Source organism: Macrotis lagotis, chromosome 1, assembly GCF_037893015.1.
Source record: "Macrotis lagotis isolate mMagLag1 chromosome 1, bilby.v1.9.chrom.fasta, whole genome shotgun sequence".
Lineage (NCBI taxonomy): Eukaryota > Metazoa > Chordata > Mammalia > Peramelemorphia > Peramelidae > Macrotis > Macrotis lagotis.
This window is the reverse complement of record NC_133658.1, coordinates 37,705,712-37,727,361: the sequence shown is the minus strand read 5'-3', so window position 1 is coordinate 37,727,361 and position 21,650 is coordinate 37,705,712. Positions and strand designations below refer to the sequence as shown.

Here is a 21,650-nt window from a genome sequence, read left to right as displayed (position 1 = left end):
AAAAGTGGTGACTTTTCCATGATTCCTATTATACTCTAACAGACTTCTTCTCAACATGTTTTTTTAAAAGCATAAAGTAAAATTAGTACATGTATGAGGCTAGATTTGAACTTAGTTCTTCCAGACTAGGTCCAGTCTTCTAACTACTGAACCACTACCTGCCTGGATAGTTTAATACCTTATGAAGTCCAGTGATGAAATGAAATAAACTTTGGTCTTTGAAAATAAGGCACAAGGGTATGCTGTGTGTTGGAAGTTCCTGTCTCTTCTCAAGCAATCAATACATTTCTACAGAACACACAAGTGACTGGATTACTCAGGTCTGCTGCCAAAGGGGTAGAGAAGGCAGGTGCCACTTCCCTTGCTAAGCTCTGAAGATCAGATGGGGCTACCGGACCTACACTATCCCTGAACAGCCATCACCCACCAAATTAAACCCAAAGCCCAAACCCCCTTTCTCTAACACCCTCCTATTTCAAGCCTACAAGTTCCAGTGTTCCTCTTCCCCAAGCCAGGGACATGTTTTTTTCTAACAGATGTTCTTTTGTTCCTAGTCAAAGCCAGGCAGCCCTTGTCCCTGAAGTTTCTATCATGCTCCAAGATTTGTTTAGGTCCAAGCTTAGCTCCTGATTGTTATCCCTTAGAGAGGATATGGATCCCAAGTTATCTATTCAAGGATAGTGTTCCTTGTCACAAAATTCCAGTTAGACAAATAGCAGGTTCCCTAACCTATTATTCAATCACTGTACCTCCGATTTTTTTCATTGACTATCGAGTAGACCAGAGATATCTATCAACAGGTTTGCTGTTTAAACCAGATGAAAATGTAGTTGAGAAATATTGAACAAAATAAATAAAAGTAAAATCAACACCAAATAATGGTAATTTATGATTTTCTAAGTCAATATTGGCAGGGATCCTTATGAATGGCTTGGTGGTCCCTTTTCTATTTGAGTATGCAACCATTGCACCTGTCTTTGATTTTACCTAAGGAAATTCCCATTCATCCTCAAAAGAAGCGAAATTCTCCCAGTAATACATTCTGGTCATTCTTTTCTAGCCATGGACTATTAATTCATTGGTGCTATAGATACCGAGATAGAAATTAAAGTGAGAGCTTACAGACAAGAGTCTATGGAGTTCATTCCTCTTTACAAGGACAGAGATTTATCCAACAGTCTTCTCATTTCTAAACTAACCAATTCCCAATCCTTCATATTTTCCTGCCAGGGTCTCAAGTATCTGTGACTCCAGAAAGGCCACTAGATAGGACCCAGAGCTCTAAAGAATAACTACCTTGGAATGAGAGCAAGGGGTGTTATTCTGGGAATCTCAAATCAGAGGATGCATTTACAAGGAAGAGGGTAGGAGAGGTCAGACTGAGATAGGTCAGAACCAGTAGGTCAAGTCCATGAACTGATCATAAACCCTAGGCCAAATATTATTGATTTTAGAAATTAGCATGTAGAGTATTTCAAGGTGTCAATTTAAAGTTTAGGGAGAGAAAAGGGCCTGGAGAAATTATGGCAGAACCCGCAAATAAAAAAATCAAGGAGTTCCATAGGTTATGCACTTGTTAAATCTGAAAATTACTGAAGACCTCACAGAAATAATACCCCAGTTGTTAATTCTGAAAATCAAAATAAAGTAAAATAAAACCAAAGAGGTAATAGTGATTATAAGCAACAAATATTCTTTATTCTATTGCAGGACAAAAACTAGGCATGTATGGCTGGATTTCTTCTAAGAGGAAACCCCAGGCAGTGAGGTTGAATCTTTATATCTATATTTGTATGAATGCATATAGATATACATATATGCCCACATATATGTAAATATATATACATGTATTAAAACTGTATGTGTTTGAGGTATAGCAATAGTGATGAGATATAAGGCCACCAGTGAAGCAAGGTTGCTTAAGTGACTAAAGTCCATTTATAACAGCCTTTATAATAAGGTCAGCTGATGTTTGTCCAAGATCAGGTATCATCAGTTCTGTGATTTTAGCCTCAAGAGAATTCATCCAGAGGTTAAGGGCAAAGGATTGTTGCTCTGCCACACTCAGGACAAACTTTACTTGCTGGACTTTAGCTCTGGAAACCAAACAGTCTCCTAACAGTAAAAAAAGAGAGGAGTAAAAAGAGGGACTGGTCAAGGCATGGGCATACTGTCAGAGAAAAACTTTCTCAGACTTCTACAAGAAATCTTGTTGAGGCCAAATTCTCTGCACCTCTTTCTCTTGAGTCCCATTCAATAGGCTTTTCATCTACTCAATGAGCCAATCAAAATGCCACTTCTAGATCTTACCAACAATGGTGGGATGAGTGAATTTAGAGATAGGATTATTATTAGTATTAATGCCTTACAAGTTTTCTTATTTTTGACACTATGACTGATCTTGTTTTGCAATGGGATGCGTCCTTTTCTTGAGGAAATAAAGACTTATCCTGCTCCCTAACTCAGAGTTCAAATTATTGATACCTGTGGAGCATTGCTTATCTCATACAACTAGGTCCTGAAAGGCCCAGATTAATCGGGGTCCCAATAATCTGAGGGGGGATATGATGCAGAAAGTTATGAAAATATGATGCAGGGAGCTATAAATATAGGAGACTTCAGCCAGATAAGTAGGTTCCTAAATGAGAGAAGCAGCCCCAGACTCCAAATAAGAAAGGAAAATTAGAGACACATTTAGTCATCCTTTAAACTTTAAAACTTTGTAAAAAGCCATCTGCTCCTGTAATGTAAATTGATTCCTTTTGTCCCAATGTTCAATGTAAAAATTTGTAATAGCTCCTCATTCCCACTCCCCAATTTTCAACTTTCTCCCTGGGTTCAGTCATGTTAAGTGAAGGAGAGATTTCCCTTTGCCCTTAGTCTCCAGACCCTTCAATAGCCAGAGAATTCACAAGCCTATAAAAGCCTGGCTTACAGACTCCAAAGTCTTGGCCAAGTTAGCTCACCTTGCCTCTCTCTCTCTCTCTCTCTCTCTCTCTCTCTCTCTCTCTCTCTCTCTCTCTCTCTCTCTCTCCTCTCCCTCCCTCCCAAACAAACTTCACCTCATCTTTTGTTATTCTGAGAAGTTTATAAACTGCTTCCTACTTATCCCAGAGGAGAAAAGGTTTTAATCTTTATACTTTACAGGCTCCTATAATAAATCCTGAGCAATTTAAGTCCCAGGGATGTGGGTGAATTCTTTCACCATTCAAAGACCTCTCTATCTTCAACTGGTCACAACAGCTCCTGGCAACACTACCAAAATAACATTCTACCATGCAGAAATTCCAGAGGCTAAAATTTAAATTTTATTAGGTACAAACACAGTTTCAGAGCTCAGAAAAATAACTCTCAATATTAACTAGCATTCTAACAAAACTTCTAGCTTTCAGTTATGTTCAGAGGAACAGAGAAATAAATTTTTTTTGATACCTCCATGTCAATGAGGTTACAATTATGCACACATCTTCCAGGGCCATAAAAGTTAAAACAGACTCAGTTTGGTATCAAGAGATAAACTAAGTCAAATTATATATCACTACATTTAAGTTCACTATAGGCTATTTGAGATAGGAGATTTACATTTCAAAAGATAAGTACAGAATTGAAGCCCATTTAAAACAAGCCAAATTACTTTGCAAAGTAATTGCAAATTTGCAAAGCCTGTCCTATTATAAGGCTTCTTATCTTAGGAAGGCTGCAGGTCTTCATTATATTTTAACATTCCATAGAACAGAGGTTAGACAAGTAGCCTCCTAACTGAGAGAAGGAACCCCAGACTCCAAATAATGACTAATGAAAGGAAATAAAAATTCTTGTGATAGATCAAATTTGTCTTCAACCCAAGGATCTCTAGTTTGGTTTGCTTTGTGTCCAAACATTACAGATGTGTGTAGATCAGTATTAGAGGCCAGGATTTTAATTTCTGGATCCTTTTTTGAATTTGCTGAGCTGTGAATTTCAGAGTCTCTACTTGGACTTTTCCAGCAGCTCTGTGATTATATTATCCACAACCTCAATGACACAGAGAGGTCAAGGTCAAAGAGAATAAGGGGGAAAAATTCCAATGCATTGTATTTACTAAGAGTCATTTATGAACTTAAAAGGAAAAAAAATGTTTATTGGAGTGAAAAGAGCCACTGGAAAGGGAGAAATTGAAGTTGCCCAAAAGACATTTTAGTATAAGGTCATGAGGTTAATCAGAATCATTGGAAATGAGTGTCTCAGGGAAATGTCAGCTTTGGCCAAAAGGAAGGAATCTTCTTGCTTATAGACAGATTGGTTGGAAGAGGGAAGGGAAGAGGATGGTACAAGCCTTTGTTAAACATCTATTATATCCCTGACACCGTGTGAAGCATTTTATCAAAATTACCCCCAAAACTCTCATTTGACCTCACCACAACTCTAGTAGGTACAATTATCCCCCTTTTAAAGTTGAGGAAACTAAGGCATTTGAAGGTAAAGTGACTTGCTCAAGGACATGAAGTTAGACTAGAATTCAAGTCTTCCTGACCTCAATCCTCTCTGTGTCCCCAATCTACCCTCCTGTGAATATATGGAAAGGCTCAGAGACTTACAGGAGGAAACATGGCAGCCTTAGACACACCTAGAGAGACCAGGAGTGCCAATGCCAATGGAAACCCCACAAGTGTTGCCCTCCCATGCAGTTCTTATCCACATCCTTTCAAAAATCAATACAACCTACCCCACTGATGTCCTTCTTCTTAGTCTTTAAATATCTCAAAGATAAGACTGGAGGAGCTGAGTTCTTTCTCTATCACCCTTTTCCTCTTGCTACCCAGATATTCAATCTCCTTTTCTGATTATACATGCTTCTCATTATACTTTTACAAACTTCTCAAGAGGAAATCTTTACATTAGCTTATACTACCAACACATCTTTCCATTACATTTAGGTCTCATGCAGTTGAATTGAGTCAAATTAGGGAGGAAAGAAGTTGGAAGGACAGTTTATTAACATGTGACATCACAGCAATATGGGAGAGAACGTATAGGGCAGCCTTACTTCTTTCGGGAGCAACAATGGTGTGTGTCCAGATTCCCAAACCCATTGTTCTATCAGCCTAGGATTTCTTCTTGCCTTCCAAGATGAATTGCTTACTTTGAGTCGGTCCTCTCAATTGCTTTTGAAATTTACCATTTCATTGTTCACAACTAATTCTTAGGTGGTTTCTCTTAACTAAAGGCTTGTCCTTTCTGCCTCCATCTCAGACATCTGGCTCTCCATTTGGTTGATCAAGAGTGGTCTAAGACAGGGAACATTTCCTTGTTTATAAGCATTGTCAGTAATCTGCTATAGATTTACCAAGAGATACTCCAGGCAGGCTAGTCAGAGGTGGAACTAAAAGAACTCATTTTACAATGGAGATGGTGGGATCTCATGGGGGGAATGGTACTGAAAACACAGGTCATCCCACCATGAAGATGACCCTTCCCTTGCATAAAACAGTCCAGACCTCATGAGGTCTCTTTGCACTGATGCTTGGAAGCCAGATCTTGTACCCTGTCCTGACAGGCAGCACCAGGACAGAATCCTCAGCATTGCTGGGGAGACCCAATTCAGTATTTGCCATCTTATTCTAAGAATATGGTTCTCAGGACAATCTCTCCTTGACCTGGCCCTCAGTCTTGGTCATCAGTTCATGACACCAGAGCCCCAAACAGTCAGAAATAGGTTTTAGCAACCTTTCTGTCCACTGAAGAGATATTGTGATGGGGGCAATGGTGGTAAGGAACTTGCTTGGAAAGCAACTTTAAGCTTCTTGGTTTGTTCTTCTGCAATCCTTGAATGTGTTTGAGCAGTATGCTACACCTACATAGGTCATTGTGTCCTGATAGATCCATCCATAAATGGTTAGGAGGGTGCTGTGAATAGAGTTTCTTCTAAGAAGGCCGAGGTCATTCTGCTGATCATTCTTCTGCTGATCTCAGAGAGAACACCAGGGTAGAATCTGATCTCTCTTGTTAGTCTAGAGGAAATAAATTTTGTTCTGTTCATTCTATTTAATCATATAAGTATCATGTTTAATACAGTGAAATGCAATTCTTCTTAAACATCAGAATTCCACATGTGTAACAAAGTATTACTTAAAAATGTTAACATTTTTATGAGGAGAATCCCCAGATATTATTCTGTTTATAATGTAATAAACCATCAACTTAAAAGAACAGTAATATAAGTCTCAGTTGGACATTAATAGAGAAAACATAGGAAGGAGTATAGAGTCCAGAAAAGATTGCCCACTACAGATAGGCTCACAAATCCAGTTCATGCCCTGCCTCTTCCTTTTTACTTTGGCAATGACAGCAGTGTGGAGGTTGAGGATGTTGGACATTACTACTGACAGCAGCATTTTGAGGTCCCTCTCCCACAGTGGTGCAGACCTACATATAAACCTCCTTTGGTTGCCAAGCCCTTTAGGTGAGGAGAGCAGCTGCTTCCTCCAGAGGGCCTGGGTCTGTGCTACCATAGAGCCCAGGGGAGGGCTGGCACTAACAGACCAGCTGGGGGAGGGTACATATTCCAGTCTCCCACATCTTATAAAGGGTAGGGAGTAGAAAGGAGGAAAAAAAACCTTCCCCTCCCCTTCTTTCAAGTCAGGATCCTGACCCTGGTCCTCTTCCTTACTCCCTGTTCTCTTTTCCTTGTCCCCTGACTATAGGGACTACTCAGATAAAGATCATCAGGGTCCATTTAGGGGAAAGATTTAAAGAGTTTCTGGGAAAGGGCAGGTCTGACACATTACATGTTTTTCTTGTTTCTTGACAGGTAGCACCAGGACAGGCTTCTCAGCAATCCTGGGGAGGTCTTATTCAGCATTCGCTTCTCTAGTCTGGAAATATGGTTTTCAGGATAATTTCTCTTCTTCTTCTTCCTGTCCACTGACAGATGTTACCAGTTTTTGTCTCCAAAGCCCCAGAAAATTAGCAATATGTTTGACCAGCCTTCATGACCACTGAAGAGGTATCATGTTGGGGGTCAGTAGTGGTGAGGAACTTTCTTGGAAGGGAACTTTAAGCCTCTTTCATTGTTCTCTTCCCATCATTGGGTGTATTTGAGTGTATGTGATGCCCAAATAGGTTGTGTGTCCTGATAGGTCTGTCCATAAGTGGTTCAGAGGTCCTGTGAATATATAGCTCTAGAATCCTTTTCCTCAGCCCTTGTCCAAGAGAGGTTCTCATTCCTAACAAGAGAGGGGGTCAAAGACCGAGATCATAAGTTTGGCCATTTCTGTAAGCTTAGGGAGAGGATACCAGGCTAGAATCTGATTTCCCATTAGTTTAGAGGAAATAATCTTTGATGTGTTCATTTTATTTTATAATATCACTACCATGTTATTACAGTGGAATGTAAATTGTTCTTAAACATCAGAATTCTACAAGTGGAAGTCAGAAAAGTCAGGAAAGAAGATAGTACAGAAACTTTATACAAAATAGACATAAAAGCCCTAAAGATTTTGGAGGCCATCAATGAAATTCCATATTTCTTCATAAAGTTTGCAAGTTTTCACTGCTTTTCTACTTTATAAGGATTATAAATCTGAATGTTGAGTCTGTAAAAATTCCAGTTTCCTTTGAGAAAAGAGGAAGCTTCTCTGGTTATCTTTGGAATAGCCCCCAATCAATTCCTTCATTCACTCAATAGTCACAGAATGATGGGGAAGAAGGAAACCCCATATGGATGTTTGTACAAAGGATTCTTTCTTGTCCCTAATAGAATCCTGATCAGAGAAGACCATGATTATGAATTCAGTGACATCTTTATGAAGAAATATCACTCACCTTCACAGTCTCACACTGAGCAGAGATTTCCAAATTTCTAGAACATAAGCAGCTACAACACTAACCATGATCTTGCCTTTTCTCTTGAGATCATACATTTGAGGATGTAAGAAGGAGATGCCTCCTCCAGAGCCAGTCTCAGGCAGTGTGACCTAATGTAGCTGATGGTTTCCTGGGGGTAACACTCCCAGCAGACCAGGGCACTTTTGCCTATGGAGACTCAAGAGACTCAATGAGCCCTACTCAGGATATAAAAGCTTCCTCCTTCCTTCCTTGCCTCTCAGGGCTCTGGGTGGTCACGGTTCAGATCTCCGAAGGACAGGATGATCTCCCCATGCTGGCTTCTCTGGCTCCTGGTGCTCTGAGCTCAGGGCAAGCCACAGAGCAGTGAAGAGGGTGAGAAGATCCCAGGTTTTCAGAGATTAAATGACCCTTGGATTTATTCTCTGAGAAAATTGAGGAACAGCACAGGCATACAGGGGCTGACCAGGTCCTAGATGATGAACCTTGTGAGGTTCATGGCAGACATGTTTTTATTTTTGTTTTGCATGTTGAGGGGAAATACAACTACTTGAAAGATCATTTAGGTTTCCATTAGGCTCACAAAAGAGTTTCATTCATATTCTTTAACTTGAGCCTTCATTTATTTCTGCCTTCCTCTGATTTTGTTGGTTCCCTAGATTCCCAAGGAGCCATTGTGCTGAACCAGTCTCCAGGCTCCTTGTCCAGATCTCTAGGAAAGATGGTCACCATCAGCTGCAAGGCCAATGGAAGTCTAACAAAAGAATATGATATCAGCCACTTACGGTGATATCGGCAGAAACCTGGCCAAGCCCCCAGGTTCCTCATTTACTAGGCTACTGAGCTGGCATCTGGAGTCCCTGCCCGCTTCAATGGCCAAGGATCAGAGACAGATTCCACTCTCACCATCAGCAACTTGGAGCCTGAGGATGCTGGAGATTATTTCTGAATGGAGAATTAGGACCTGCCTCCCACAGTGCTTCAGCCCTGAACAAAAACCTCCCCAGACTGTTCAGGGCATTCATCTCAGAGCAGGAGCTGTCTCCTCTGTGTCCCCAGGGCAGAGCAACCCCTGATCCCTGGGCAGGCTCACATCTCCAGGGCTTCCCCTTTCTGGTCCCATAGACTCCTTCTAACAAAACCTTGTCTACAACCATCCCTGTCTGCACAGTCCAGGCAGACTGGCAAGAGTACAGCCCCCAGGATATAAAGGGGACAATCCAAATGGGGAAGGGCTGACATTTCAAGTCCTCTCTATAGCTTTGCATCAACAGAAATTGTTTCACTTCTTGGGAGCCCGAGTTCTTGTTGAGGAGGTTTTGTTCTAGTTCTCTGTAGTAAATGATAGAAATTCATTGGTTGTCTTTTGTTCAGCCCTGTCTGACTTTGTTACTTGCCTAGTCTAGCAATCTTAGGTCTCCAAGAGATGCTATCTTTCCTTCCAATATGCCACCCATTTTTTTCATTCTAAACAACTTTAGTTGATCTGTTGCTGATGTGATTATGTTAACTGTAATCAAAATGAGGGAATGTAAATGTATGTGTGTGTGTGTGTGTGTGTATGTGTGTGTGTGTGTGTGTATATATATATACACACACATATATATATGTGTATATATATATATATATATATATATATATATACACGCTTCTAAATTCCTGGTAAAAAAGACTGATTTCTTTTAGGGAGGCCTCAGTCTTCACTTATCACCTGCCACTAGGTAAGAAGTCAAGACTCCTGGGATTCTCTCCCTATGTTCTTTACATCCTTAGGAAGACAGTGATCAGGAGGCGGCTGGCAGGTTTGTCCTACCAGAAGAGACAATAAGAAACAAGAAAGTATTGTACAAGGATGATTGTTTTTGAGGAGAATTTGCTCGACTTGATCTTGTGTAACTTCACTTCCAGGTCACAAAGGAGGATGATTTTCTCTTCTTTTTGTTCTTGCATAAGTATTTCCCTTATCTCCAAGTTTGGATTGGTCTTTACCTTAATGGCTTCTATGTATAGATTAGAGGTAAGATCTTAGAGAATAAAGCTTCAGCTATCTAACACATTTTCTGCTATTTTATTTTAATTCTATATTTTAAGGTTATTACAGTTTTAGGGTTCACAAGTGGCCCTATGATGACCAGAAGTACTCTGCTGAAAAAAGGAAGCTGGTGGGGGGGAGAGTTGAGGATAAAAGGGGGCTCCTACTCCCAGGACTCCTGTGTCTATCTTCCTTTTCATAATTTTCTCCAAGACAACATATTTGGCAACACATGGTAGCACAATTGGAACTGTGACTCATCTTTTCATTAATCTTTAAGTAACAATTGGAATGAACCAAATTTTTAATCTAAGAACCTGGATACATTTTTTGTAGCAAATGATCTCTTGCTAATTAACTACTCAACTATATTTCCTGAGTCTGAGTTTGACCATGGGTAGATGCTGAAGAAGTGATTCCAATCCTCTTGTGGCCTGGAACCCTTCCCCTTGGAGTTTCCTTTTAATACTTAATTTCTGTAAATACCATGGACTTATTCTAGTTCTTGGAATAAAACAATCATACATGAAAATGTGAAGACTGCCCAAATACAGCTCTGGTGTGGAAGAAATGCTTCCTATTCAATAGCTAAATCCTCATCCTGGGATTCTGGACCCAATGAGAAGGAATAGAAAGGCTTTGAGTAATACTAGTAAATAGACTAACAACATCAGTGACATCACTTGGGTGAAATGGAGGAATAAGGAACTTTCTCCTCTTCTATCCAGATTTGGTTCTTCCATAACCCAGAATAGGAAAAGAGTTATTACTGTCCAGAAGGGGATTCTATGCCACAGAATGCAAGCTCTGGAGGACACAGAAAAGAGTCACTCTCATCTAGGGCCTGCAAGCTTAATTAAAATAAAAATTCTAGTCCCTGGGGACAGATGCTTATCTCTTCTCTGGAAGCCTCACTTCAACTCAGAATGGGAATAGTTTCTGTCTCCCTGTTTAATCACTGGTAGCTAATTATACCTAATTAGAGTCTGCTCTTACATATTTTCTCTCAGTCAATATTTTTATGTATGGGTCACTTCAGGCAGGGGAGATCAAAATTGAGATAGAAGTTAGCATATTTGTGAAACTACAATAAAGGAAAGGGGGGAACAGAAGTGTCCTGCTAAGTGAAGAGAGCTGATAGGAGGAAAAAAGCAGTAGGTGAGCAAAGGGGGTGGATTAATTCCCTCCCAAAGGTGACAAGAAATCATGATTGAATTAGGGTGGCAAGACGAAGATAGGAGGGGACATTTATCTACTAGGGTCCCAGCTGCACAAGCAGTTTCTCAGTCTGGTGCAGATCAAGTGGTGTCTGTCTTGACACCCAAGGACACACAGGAAGTCCACCTTGGAGAGCAAATAACGAATTATGCCCTGCTTCAAAGATAACAAAGGGACTACTGTGGTCTCCCCAAATCCCCTTACCATCTGTGTACTGAGTCCTCTTGAAGCAGTTTCTGGGTTCCTCCCTACCAGGTGGCTTCACAGGTCTGCTCCAGGCTCCTGAGGCTGGGTCTGTACTGAGTTCTGCACTGTCCTGGGCTCCTCACTCACTCTGATGCAGAGTTTTCCCATTGCCCTTCTCAATTCTCCTTGGCAGTCCCTGGGCTGAGAAATTTAGAAACCAACACCATTGCTAGGAACTGAGGCACCCTGTTGGATGTTCCTAGATGGCTGAAGTCAGTTTGTTCCAACTTTGGCCCCAGATACACTTTGGCACTTTCTCACCCAGGTGTAACAGATATTTTCCATGGTTCTTCCAAGGTGTTTTGGGTTGGAAAATTGTTACATTCAGTCTTTCTGTGGGTTTCACCGCTCTAGAATTTGGTTACAGTTATTTTTTAAAGGCATTTGGTGTTGTCTGGGGGAGAGGTGCTGGGATTTCCTGACATCACTTCATCATTTATGTCCTTTGTTTTCTAGGAGAAACTTAACTTGAGGGGAAATGAGATTTAAGTGACGGAAAGTTGGTCACAATCATCAGAAAGTCATTAGTCTTACTCTCTTTGGCCATCAAAGTCCAGTGGCTGGACAAAAGTCAAGACAACGAGGACAATGGCACGGGATGCAATAGATTATCTTGGTGTCTTTGATACCTGACCAAGCTCTCAGTGCTCCACAGTGCATGCTTCAGTCACTTTCATGGTTTTTAGAACAAACTGTTCTCACTGGACCATTCTGAGGAGGAATGCTTTAGGCAGCCATCTTCATAACTCACCCATATAACCAAGGCATTTCAGTTACTCTCCACTTGGTTTAGCCTGTCTGCTGAGATGATTTGACTGGGGTGTGGCCTCTACATACTAAAGTTTCTTGGAAGCACAGGTGAGACTTGGGGAATAGGTGGATACCAATTTCCACATATAAACTACATTTTGAAAGTTTTCTATTTTGTGGTAGCAATAAGATGGATATGCAAGTTTTATTATTAAATGCAATAATTATTGCAGCATATCAAGTGAGAGTTCTAGGGAATCATGGAAACTTGGGAAAATTTGGATAAACTGATGCAAAAGCAAGGAGAACCCAAAGAACAATCCACAGAATATCTGCAATCAGCAAAGGGAATGCAATTTTTTTTAGGTTTTTTGCAAGGCAAATGGGGTTAAGTGGCTTGCCCAAGGCCACACAGCTAGGTAATTATTAGTGTCCAAGGCTGGCTGCATTTGAACTCAGGTACTCCTGACTCCAGGGATAGTGCTCTATCCACTGCTCCACCTAGCCACCCCAGGGAACACAATTTTTACTTCTTGTCATATAACTGGCCAAAGTAGTTAATAGTCTTGACTTCTAAGGACTGGTGGTAAAATGTGCCTCCTTCCTCACTTGAATAGGGTATGTACCATAGTTGTACAGGTGGGGTGTGAGACATTCATTGTCAGACATTTTCAGATCAGATCAATGTATGGGATTTTATCTTGGTTTAGTTGGTTTTAGTTTTTGGATAGTTATCATTAGAGGGATTCTTTTCTTTTTTTGAAATAGATTTTTTATGATGAGTTAGGGTAGGGGACTTCATTCTGAGAAGTGACAGGAACAGCTAAGTGACTCAGGGGTAGAGGATCTGAGTCCAAATTCGACCTCAGACATTTGATACTTATTTGGGCAAGGCACTTAGCACCATTGCAACACCAAAGGGAAAAAAGAGAGAACTGATAACAATAAAATAACTACAAGAGAGAAATTTATTTTTATAAACACTGGATTGAGCCTGTAATTAAAGAAGTATGATCACACACACACACACACACACTGGCATACTCCTGTTCACACAAATAAGCATATTCACAAAAACAGATGATGATTTCACTTCAAATGTGTCAAATTCCAACTAAATGGCTACCATATTTTCCCACATTCCCTCTATCATCTCTTTACTTCCATTCCCTTCAACCAGCACCAGAATCTGTGACCTTCACACTCACATAGGCCCTCCTCACCCCTTTATCCCTACTACCATTTTTCTGGCCTCCTGCAGCCTTCTGCATCCAACCTTCATGACTTCTACCAATGGTGCCCCAGTTTTTCCCTTTCATAGATATTTCTTCTTAACAATTGGGATCCTGGGGTGGCCAGGTGGTGCAGTGGATAGAGCACCAGCCCTGGAATCAGGAGTACCTGAGTTCAAATCCGGCCTCAGACACTTAATAATTACCTAGCTGTGTGGCCTTGGGCAAGCCACTTAACCCCATTGCCTTGCCAAAAAAAAAAAAAAACAAACAAACAATTGGGATTCTATCTGAGCATCTTTCATTGTCATAGAATAAAACTAATACTGAGACATATGAAAACCAACCCAGATATGTGCCCTTACCATCCCCTAAGCACTTTACTCAAAGGAGCAAGGTGAGTTGAAGGAATCAATATATCAAATATGACAGCAGGGTAACTTGCTTGAAGTTGACATTTTGTACTCAAATGTAAGAATGATATCTATTGAAATACAAGGCAAATCATTGACCTATAGTCCAACTGATGCTAAAAAGGTTAAATTGATCAGAAGATCCTCAATAAATAACATAAAAATATGTCATATACATCATAGGGGATTGGAATGCTATAGTAGGAACTCAATTGCCAAGAAAAGTAGGAAAGATAATTGGGACAACAGGAATATTGAATACAAAATAAACTAGGGCCGATACTAATGTAAATTGCACATGAAAATGTATCAGTCATAGCCACACTTATCAGCAACACAAAACATGACTTTAAACATAGACACTAGCAGATGCTCTATGAAAAAATTTGATTGATTATATACTGTGCAGCCAAAGATAAGCTCAATGCATTTAGTTAAAACTAGAACTGAATCTGACTCTAGTTCACATCATGTACTTCCTATTACAAAATTGAAGCTTAAGAAAGAATGAACACTATCAGACCATATAGATATGACCTAAATGAAATCTCTTATGAATATGAATTGAAAATGACAAATATATCAAAGAAAAGATTTAAGAAAAAGAAGAAAGCAAAATGCCTGTTTGATAAGACTTTTCAAATAGCTGAGGAAAGAAGGAAAATAAAATAGAAAGAAGAAATGGATACAACTGAATGCAGAATTCCAGAGAATAGAAAGGAGAGAGAAGAGAGTTTTCTTAAATGAGCAAAACAAAGCAATAGAAATATACAACTGAGTGGGAAAGACAAGAGATCTATTCAAGAAAATTAGAGATATCAAAAATCACTTTCCCAGGAAACATGGGCATGCTAAAACACAAAAAGTGCAGGGATTTTGCAGAAGCAGAAAAGATTAAGAAAAAGGTGGCAAGAACAAATTCCAAAACAGACAACCAAGATGGTATAGATATTGATCTAGAGTCAGATATCTTAGAGAATTAAGTCAAATGGACCTAAAAAAGCATTGCTAATAATAAAGCTTGTGGAAGTAATGGAATTCCAGCAGAGCTATTTAAAATCCTTAAAGATGATACCTTTAAAGTGTTATTTATATGCAAAGTTCGTATGCTAACAAATTTGGATTGGAAAAGATCAGTTGACATCCCAGTCCTAAATTAGGGCAATGAAAAAGAATGTTCACATTAGCTAACAATTGAGCTCTTTTCACCTCCCAGCAAGGGTAAACATAGGATTCTGCAAGGTAGGCTTCAGCAATAAGTGAATGGAAAATTATCAGAAGTTCAGACTGGTTTTGGAAGAGGAAGAAGACTCCTGCACACTCTGTTATCTCCAATTTCTAATTAAGCTGCAAACCTCTCTCTAGCTCAAAAGAATAGTAGGTGTTGCCTCCTCTTTCAACTTAAGGCCCATGGGCCTTCTCCATCTCTTTTGAGAAAAAGCAATAATTTTCACCCTAGGATCAGAAGAAATCAACTCCTTGACTGGATGATGTTATTCCTTCTAATTGTGCCTCATCTCCTCAATAGAAAAAATGTAGTTTTGTTTCACATCCTCACTCAAACAAGAAACATCGGTGCTGACCCAATATATGAGAATGGAGGATGAAGACAGAGAAAGACATTCCCATTGTCTCATGCAAACAAACAATAGTCACTGTGGTAAGAGGTCCTCAGGGTGGAGGTCTCAGGTCTTCTCTGAGACCTGCCCAAGCTTAGCCAAAGACCTTACAGCATCCTTCATTTTTCAATTAAGAGGAGAAGTGTGGAGGCAGAATTAAAAACTTAACACTGAAACCCACAAATTGGGATCTCCTGTTTCCTCTCCCAATTTTCCAGGCCTCTGGGCTTAGAGTTCTCTCTGAGGGTTTCAGAAATCTCATCTTCCTGAAGAGACATAGAGCAGAAGTTCCTGTTCATCCGTCAGGACCTGTGGCAATCATTCCTATATCAGACACAAGACAGACACACCAGGTCACCAGATCAATAGATCAGAGAGGAGATCTCCACATGGCTGCTCTCCAGCCCCTTGTCTCTCAGCCTGGCATTGGCAGTCCCTAAGCTGAGACTTGTGCCCCAGTGCTTCCTTTGCATAAGAATGCCCAAGGGACCTGTCAGGACTACTGCTCCAAGTATAAATATCTTCCTGCCTCCACCTGTCTCACTCTGAGCTCAGAGGTCACTGCCTGCAGGTGTCCAGGGCATAAAACAATGTCTCTGCCCCTTCTTCTCTGGCTGTTGGTGCTCTGGGCTCAGGGTAAGACATCACCATAGGTGGGAAAGTCTGTGTGAAGGGTAAAAGTTTTTGTGACCCTTTCTTTAGAGGAGATGGGGGTCAGCTCCAGTCTGGATGACAGGGGCTCACAGGCACAGCTGGGACCAGAACTATCATGTCTCTGAAACATACCAAATAGTGTCTCATTTTTAGAGTCCAATTGACTTGAATTTTCTGAGTCTAAATACATATATAATTACATAATGTTGTGCTGAAATGTTCATATATTTCTGTTTTCATCTATTTTTTTTCCCTTTCAGATTCCTCTGGTTATGTTGTGATGACACAGTCTCCAGACTCTTTGTCTGCATCTCCAGGAGACAGAGTCACCATGAAGTGCAAGGCCAGTGAGAGTATTACATATAGTGATGGTGATGACCTCTTGTATTGGTTCCAGAAGAAGCCTGGCCAAGCCCCCAAACTCCTCATCTACTGGGCTACCAGGCTGAATTCTGGAGTCCCTGCCCGGTTCAGTGGCAGTAGGTCTGGGACAGATTTCACTCTCACCATCAGTAGTATGGAGGCTGAGGATGCTGCAGTCTATTATTGTCAGCAGGATCTTAAGCTTCCTCCCACAGTGATATATTTTTGAACAAAAACCTCCCCAGGTTCAGGCCAGGAGATCACTGAAACTTTAACACCCCAACTACTTCCCCTTCCTCCTTGCCTGCTGTGGTGGTTTTGCACACATGTCCTCTCTGCCTTTTTTATTTTTTAAGATTTTTCAAGGCAATGGGGTTAAGTGGCTTGCCCAAGGCCATATGGTTAGGTAATTATTAAGTATCTGAGGTTGGATTTGAACCCAGGTACTCCTGACTCCAAGGCCAATGCTCTATCCACTGCGCCACCTAGCTGCCCCCCCTCTCTGCCTTTCTTGAATGTTCACTGAGGGCTTCAAGACTGTCCAGTGTTGGCTGGTAAGAGCCAGACCAGAAGAAAAGCCTAGAGTTCTGGGCTTCAAGGAACATGGCTATTTTCCCTATATAAACAATCCCAATATGTTTCTCTCAGTTGGAGAATTGTAGATCAGAGACATGAAGCTGGAAAGGGACTGTAGGTGTCCCTGAGTCCAACCCCTTCCACCCAAATATTCCATACAATGAAATTGAGGAATGGAGTGACTTGTCCAGAGTCACATAATAACTGGGGCTTTAAGGTGATATTTGAACTGTCCTGACTCCTTATATCATGTCCCTCCACTTCTCTACACAGAGAAAAAGGTAGGAGTCTCCAGAGCTTGGTCATACCTTCCTCTGCTTGGGGTTTCACTCTATTCTTGGGTAAGGCTTGGGGAACTTAGGGTTAGGGCTTCACAGGTTCATCCTGCCTTGCAGCCTAGAAGGACAAGAAGGCTACCTCCCTGACTGCCTCCCAGACACCAAAGGTCCCTCCTCTTAGTAAGGAGAAAAATATATTGCTTCCTGACTCTCCTTGACCCTGTTTTCACTCTCTCCTGCCTGGGCAAGGATGGAAGGCTGTAGCTGAGCATTGGGGACTCTCTGGAACCAGATCCTGTGCCAGGATCCCTTTTTCTATTGCAGTCTGTTGGAATCTATAGGGCAAGGGAAGATCCATCTAGGCCCTTTCCTCAACCAAAGACTCTCTCAACCTGGATGGATGCAACCTGGCCCAGAACAGAAAAGGTCATTGGTGTGAAGCTTATTCAGGAGCTCAGAGACAAACAGGGAGCAGCCAAGACCAGTGACTGGATTCAGAGAGTAAAAGTCTACAAACTCCAGGGTCCATAAAGACTTGGAATGGGGCATTTCTCCTTCAGGACCTGCCCTCCTTGTGTCCTGAGCTCGCACCAAATTGCTCCAGGGTCTAGGATCACTCAAACCTTGTACAGGTAAGGGTCCTGGTAAAGTCCTTAGTCCTCCCTAGAGACTGAGAACTAATGTTGGGATCCTTCTGAACACCCAAGTCTTCCCTACTCAAAGACCTAGGAGCCTAAGCTGGAATGGGGTGGGAATAAGTATTTCTAAGATACTTACCACTCTAGGTATTACAAGCCCTGTGACAAAGATTACCTCCTTTGAAATTCACAACAACCTAGTAAGGAGGAACTGTTATTCTCCTTTTTCAGATGAGAAAACTGAGGCAGGCAGAAGTGAAGTGACTAGCTAGTAAATGTCTCAGAAAGGAGATGAACTCATTTTCCTAATTATCGATATAGCCCTTGACCCACTTTTCCAGCTGGATACCTTGAATAGAGAATGGATACCTTGAACAGATTTCTAGAGGATGGGTCTCTGAAGTCTGGCATCCCCAATGCCAAAAAGATTCCAAAAGGATCAAAGTCCCAGAGGAAAATGAATTATCGTCTTCAGCAGATTTCTGGGGGGTGAGACCCAGTAGGACTATTTGTTGGTGTTCAGATGCTGAACCCTTTCAGTCCACTCAGTCTGACACATCATGACCTCATTTAGGATTCTCCTGACAAAAATACTGGGGTGGTTTTGTCATTTCCTTCATAAACTCAGTTTATAGATAAGGAAACTAAGGCAAATAAAGTGAAGTGACTTAGCCAGGTCACACAGATAGTAAGTGTCTGTAGTTGGATTTGAATTCATAAAGATGAGTCTTTCTGTCTCCAGGCCTGATCAACACTCCACTGTGAGTCCTGGCTAATTAAAAGGGACAATGGGGTTAAGTAGAGTCAATGATGACACTTCAGTGCATAGAGATCAGGAAACCAAATTGTGTCTCTGTATGTGCTTTCCCTCCAATAGTGTGGAAGTTCTAGGAAAGAATGGAAGGGGTACACTTGTCTTTCTGTCCCAGGGTCAGGCTCACTGTAGACTCCTAACAAATACTTGTGTTATTTGTGTGAAGTGGTTTTGTGCTTATGGGGAGGATCCATGTCCCTGATGGTATGCAAAGTGCTCTGGACATTTCCAGTTATCCACAAATGACTCAGATTACAGATTTTGGATAGTTGGGGATGTGAAGAAACCCTCTTATTTGAGAAATCCCAGAAAAAAATGTTCTTGTTCTGATGTTTTAGGTATCAGTCTCCTGGGAGAGGTTAAGAGGAGTTATGAATTATTGCTGCCTCTTCTTTAGGAATTTGTTCTTATTTTCTATGAGTCTGTTGAGATCAGCATGTCTTTTGTGTGAAGGAAATGAGAAATGAACCATTCTGCTCTACTTGATTGCCATCATCCAGTAAGTATCTTTCTTCTTCTCAGGAATATGTCCTGGACTTCTGGCATAAAGAAGAATCAGTGGAAAGAGAGTTTGATAATAACCCCTTTGTTTCCATCTAGGATGCTTGGGACTCAACACAAGTCATATTCCTGAGTCTAGAGTTAAAAGAGAACTTTCAGTAGAGAGGGGGAGAAGAATCCAGGGAGTTCTCACTCAACTCTGATGAGCATAGATAACAGTGCTTCTTATTGATGTTACTGAATCTTTGTCAATTGAACCCAAAATTACAGCAGTAGAAACTCTGGGAATGAAGTAGTAGAAGACAAATGACTTAGCTTTTTGTCAGAAGCTCCTTAACAAAATATTTATTCCATACATTTATTCCCCTTCCTTCCATCCTCCCTTTGTAAAGATAAACAATATGATACCCATTTTACATGTGTATAGAGAGCTGGCTCTATTTTCAAATCTGGCCTTCAAGACTTACTATGTGACATGGGGAACACACTTCAGTTCTGTCTCCCTCAGTCTCTACAAATATAAAATGAAGATAATAATATCACTCACCTTGCCAGGTCGATATGAGGATCACATGAGACAATATTTGTAAAATGTTTCCATGCCATATAAATGCCTTTGTCAAATAGGAGAGAAAAGAATCATTTGTCAGATCTATGCAGAGGGGAGAACTTTTTGAAATAGAAAATGAATAATTTTGATTACAAGAAATTAAAAAGGGTTTGCACAAACAAAAGCAAGGTAACCATGACGAAAAGTAAAGAATGATGAAAAACAATTTTCACAGTCAATATCTCTGATAAAGAACTCATTTCTCAAAAATGTAGAGACTTGAGTCAAACTGACCAGAATGCAAATCATTCCACAATTAACAAATGGACAAAAGATATGAAAAAAATGAAGAAATTTAAGCTATTTATAGTCACATAAAAAGTTCTAATTTACTATTAAATAGAGAAATGCAAGTTAAAACAACACTTTGCATCTATTAGATTGACCAATTTGATAGAAAGGGAAAATGATAAATGTTAGAGAGAATGTGGGAAAACTAGAATACCAATGCATTGTTGGTGTTGTAAACTTATCCAACAAATCTGGAGAGCAATTTGGAATTCTGAAAAGGAAATATTCTTTGGTCCAACAATACCACTATGAGGTCTGTATCCCAAAGAGATTATTAAAAAATGAAAAGACCTACATGTACAAACAATTCTTTATTGCATATCTTTTTTATAGTGGCAAATAATTAGAAATTGAATGGATGTCCATTGGGAAATGGCTAAACGAGTTCTAGTATATGAATGTACTCTTCTGCCATATGATATGATGGACAAGCACATTTCAGAAAAGCCATGAACTGAAGCTGAGTGAAGTGAGCAGAACCAGAAAAGCATTGTACACAGTAACAGCAACATTGTGCACTGATCAATAATAAGACTTAACCCTTTTCAATAATAAAATGATCCAAAACAACTCCAAAAGAATCATGATACAAAATGCTGTCCACATACAGAGAAAGAATTATGGTGTCTGATTGCAGATTTCATGTCTTTGTTTTTTATCTCTTGTGGCTTATTCCTTTTGTTCTGACTATATATGTACATGTATATGTATATGTATATGTATATGTATATGTATATGTATATGTATATGTATACGTATACGTATGTGTATACGTATCTGTATGTGTATGTGTATATATGTATAACATATCAGATTGATATCTTAGGGAGGCAAAAGGGAAGGGAGGAAAGGAGAAAAATTTGGAACCCCAAATATTATAAAAATAAATGTTGAAAACTATATTTACATACAATTGCAAAAAAACAATTAAGTGGAAAAAATTAAATATTCATTGATTGAGAAAGCACTTCATATCTCAATTCATTCTGTGGAAGACTGAGGGCAGCTGCATTTAGTCCATGTTCATTGGAAATATAATTTCTTTGAATGAAAATTCTTTTTTATTTTTTCCTTTTTTGTTTTTTGCAAGGCAATAGGGTTAAGTGACTTGCCCAAGGTCACACAGCTAGATAATTATTCAGTGTTTGAGGCTGTATTTGAACTCATGTCATCCTGATTCCTGGTCCTGGTGCTCTATCCACTGTGCCACCTAACTGCCCCTGAAAATTCCTTTTTAAGGTACCTGCTGGACTAGAGGTTTTGAACATTCTGTTCAAAGTTCTGATCATTCTGTGAGAAATAAGGAAGCAATTAAAGCAGCAAGTATTGCTATATGTGTAAAGGCTAAGAGTAAACAAAGTTCACAGACACTGAAAAAAGTTGAAAAATAGTTTTACATCTGGATAAATGAAAATAGCAGGTGAAAGCATTTCTGAGGCAATAATTTGTGAGAAAGCTAGATGACTGCATGTTGATTCGTTACCAAAAAAAGCATGGAACAAGTGATGAGAGCAATAAGTCAGACATGGATGATTGGATAAGTTTAAAATGAGAACTGGCATTCATGGTGTGGTGAGGCATGGAAAGGCAG

General features: G+C 40.1%; 1 long non-coding RNA gene across 3 annotated transcripts in view; it reads right to left on the bottom strand.

Annotated features, from left to right (window-relative positions):
• Positions 1-3,068: 3,068 nt before the first annotated feature.
• LOC141495973 (uncharacterized) overlaps positions 3,069-21,650 on the bottom strand; it is a 41,518-nt gene continuing 22,936 nt past the window's right edge. The window contains exons 2-4 of one of the 3 annotated variants that reach the window (XR_012470916.1): positions 19,706-19,772; positions 11,279-11,461; positions 3,069-5,990 (exon numbers count right to left, since the gene is read on the bottom strand). This is a non-coding gene — a long non-coding RNA (uncharacterized LOC141495973). Of the gene's footprint in view, positions 5,991-11,278; positions 11,462-12,622; positions 15,659-19,705; positions 19,773-21,650 lie in introns of those variants that run through there. The other 2 variants (XR_012470918.1, XR_012470917.1) reach the window with 2 other exon arrangements.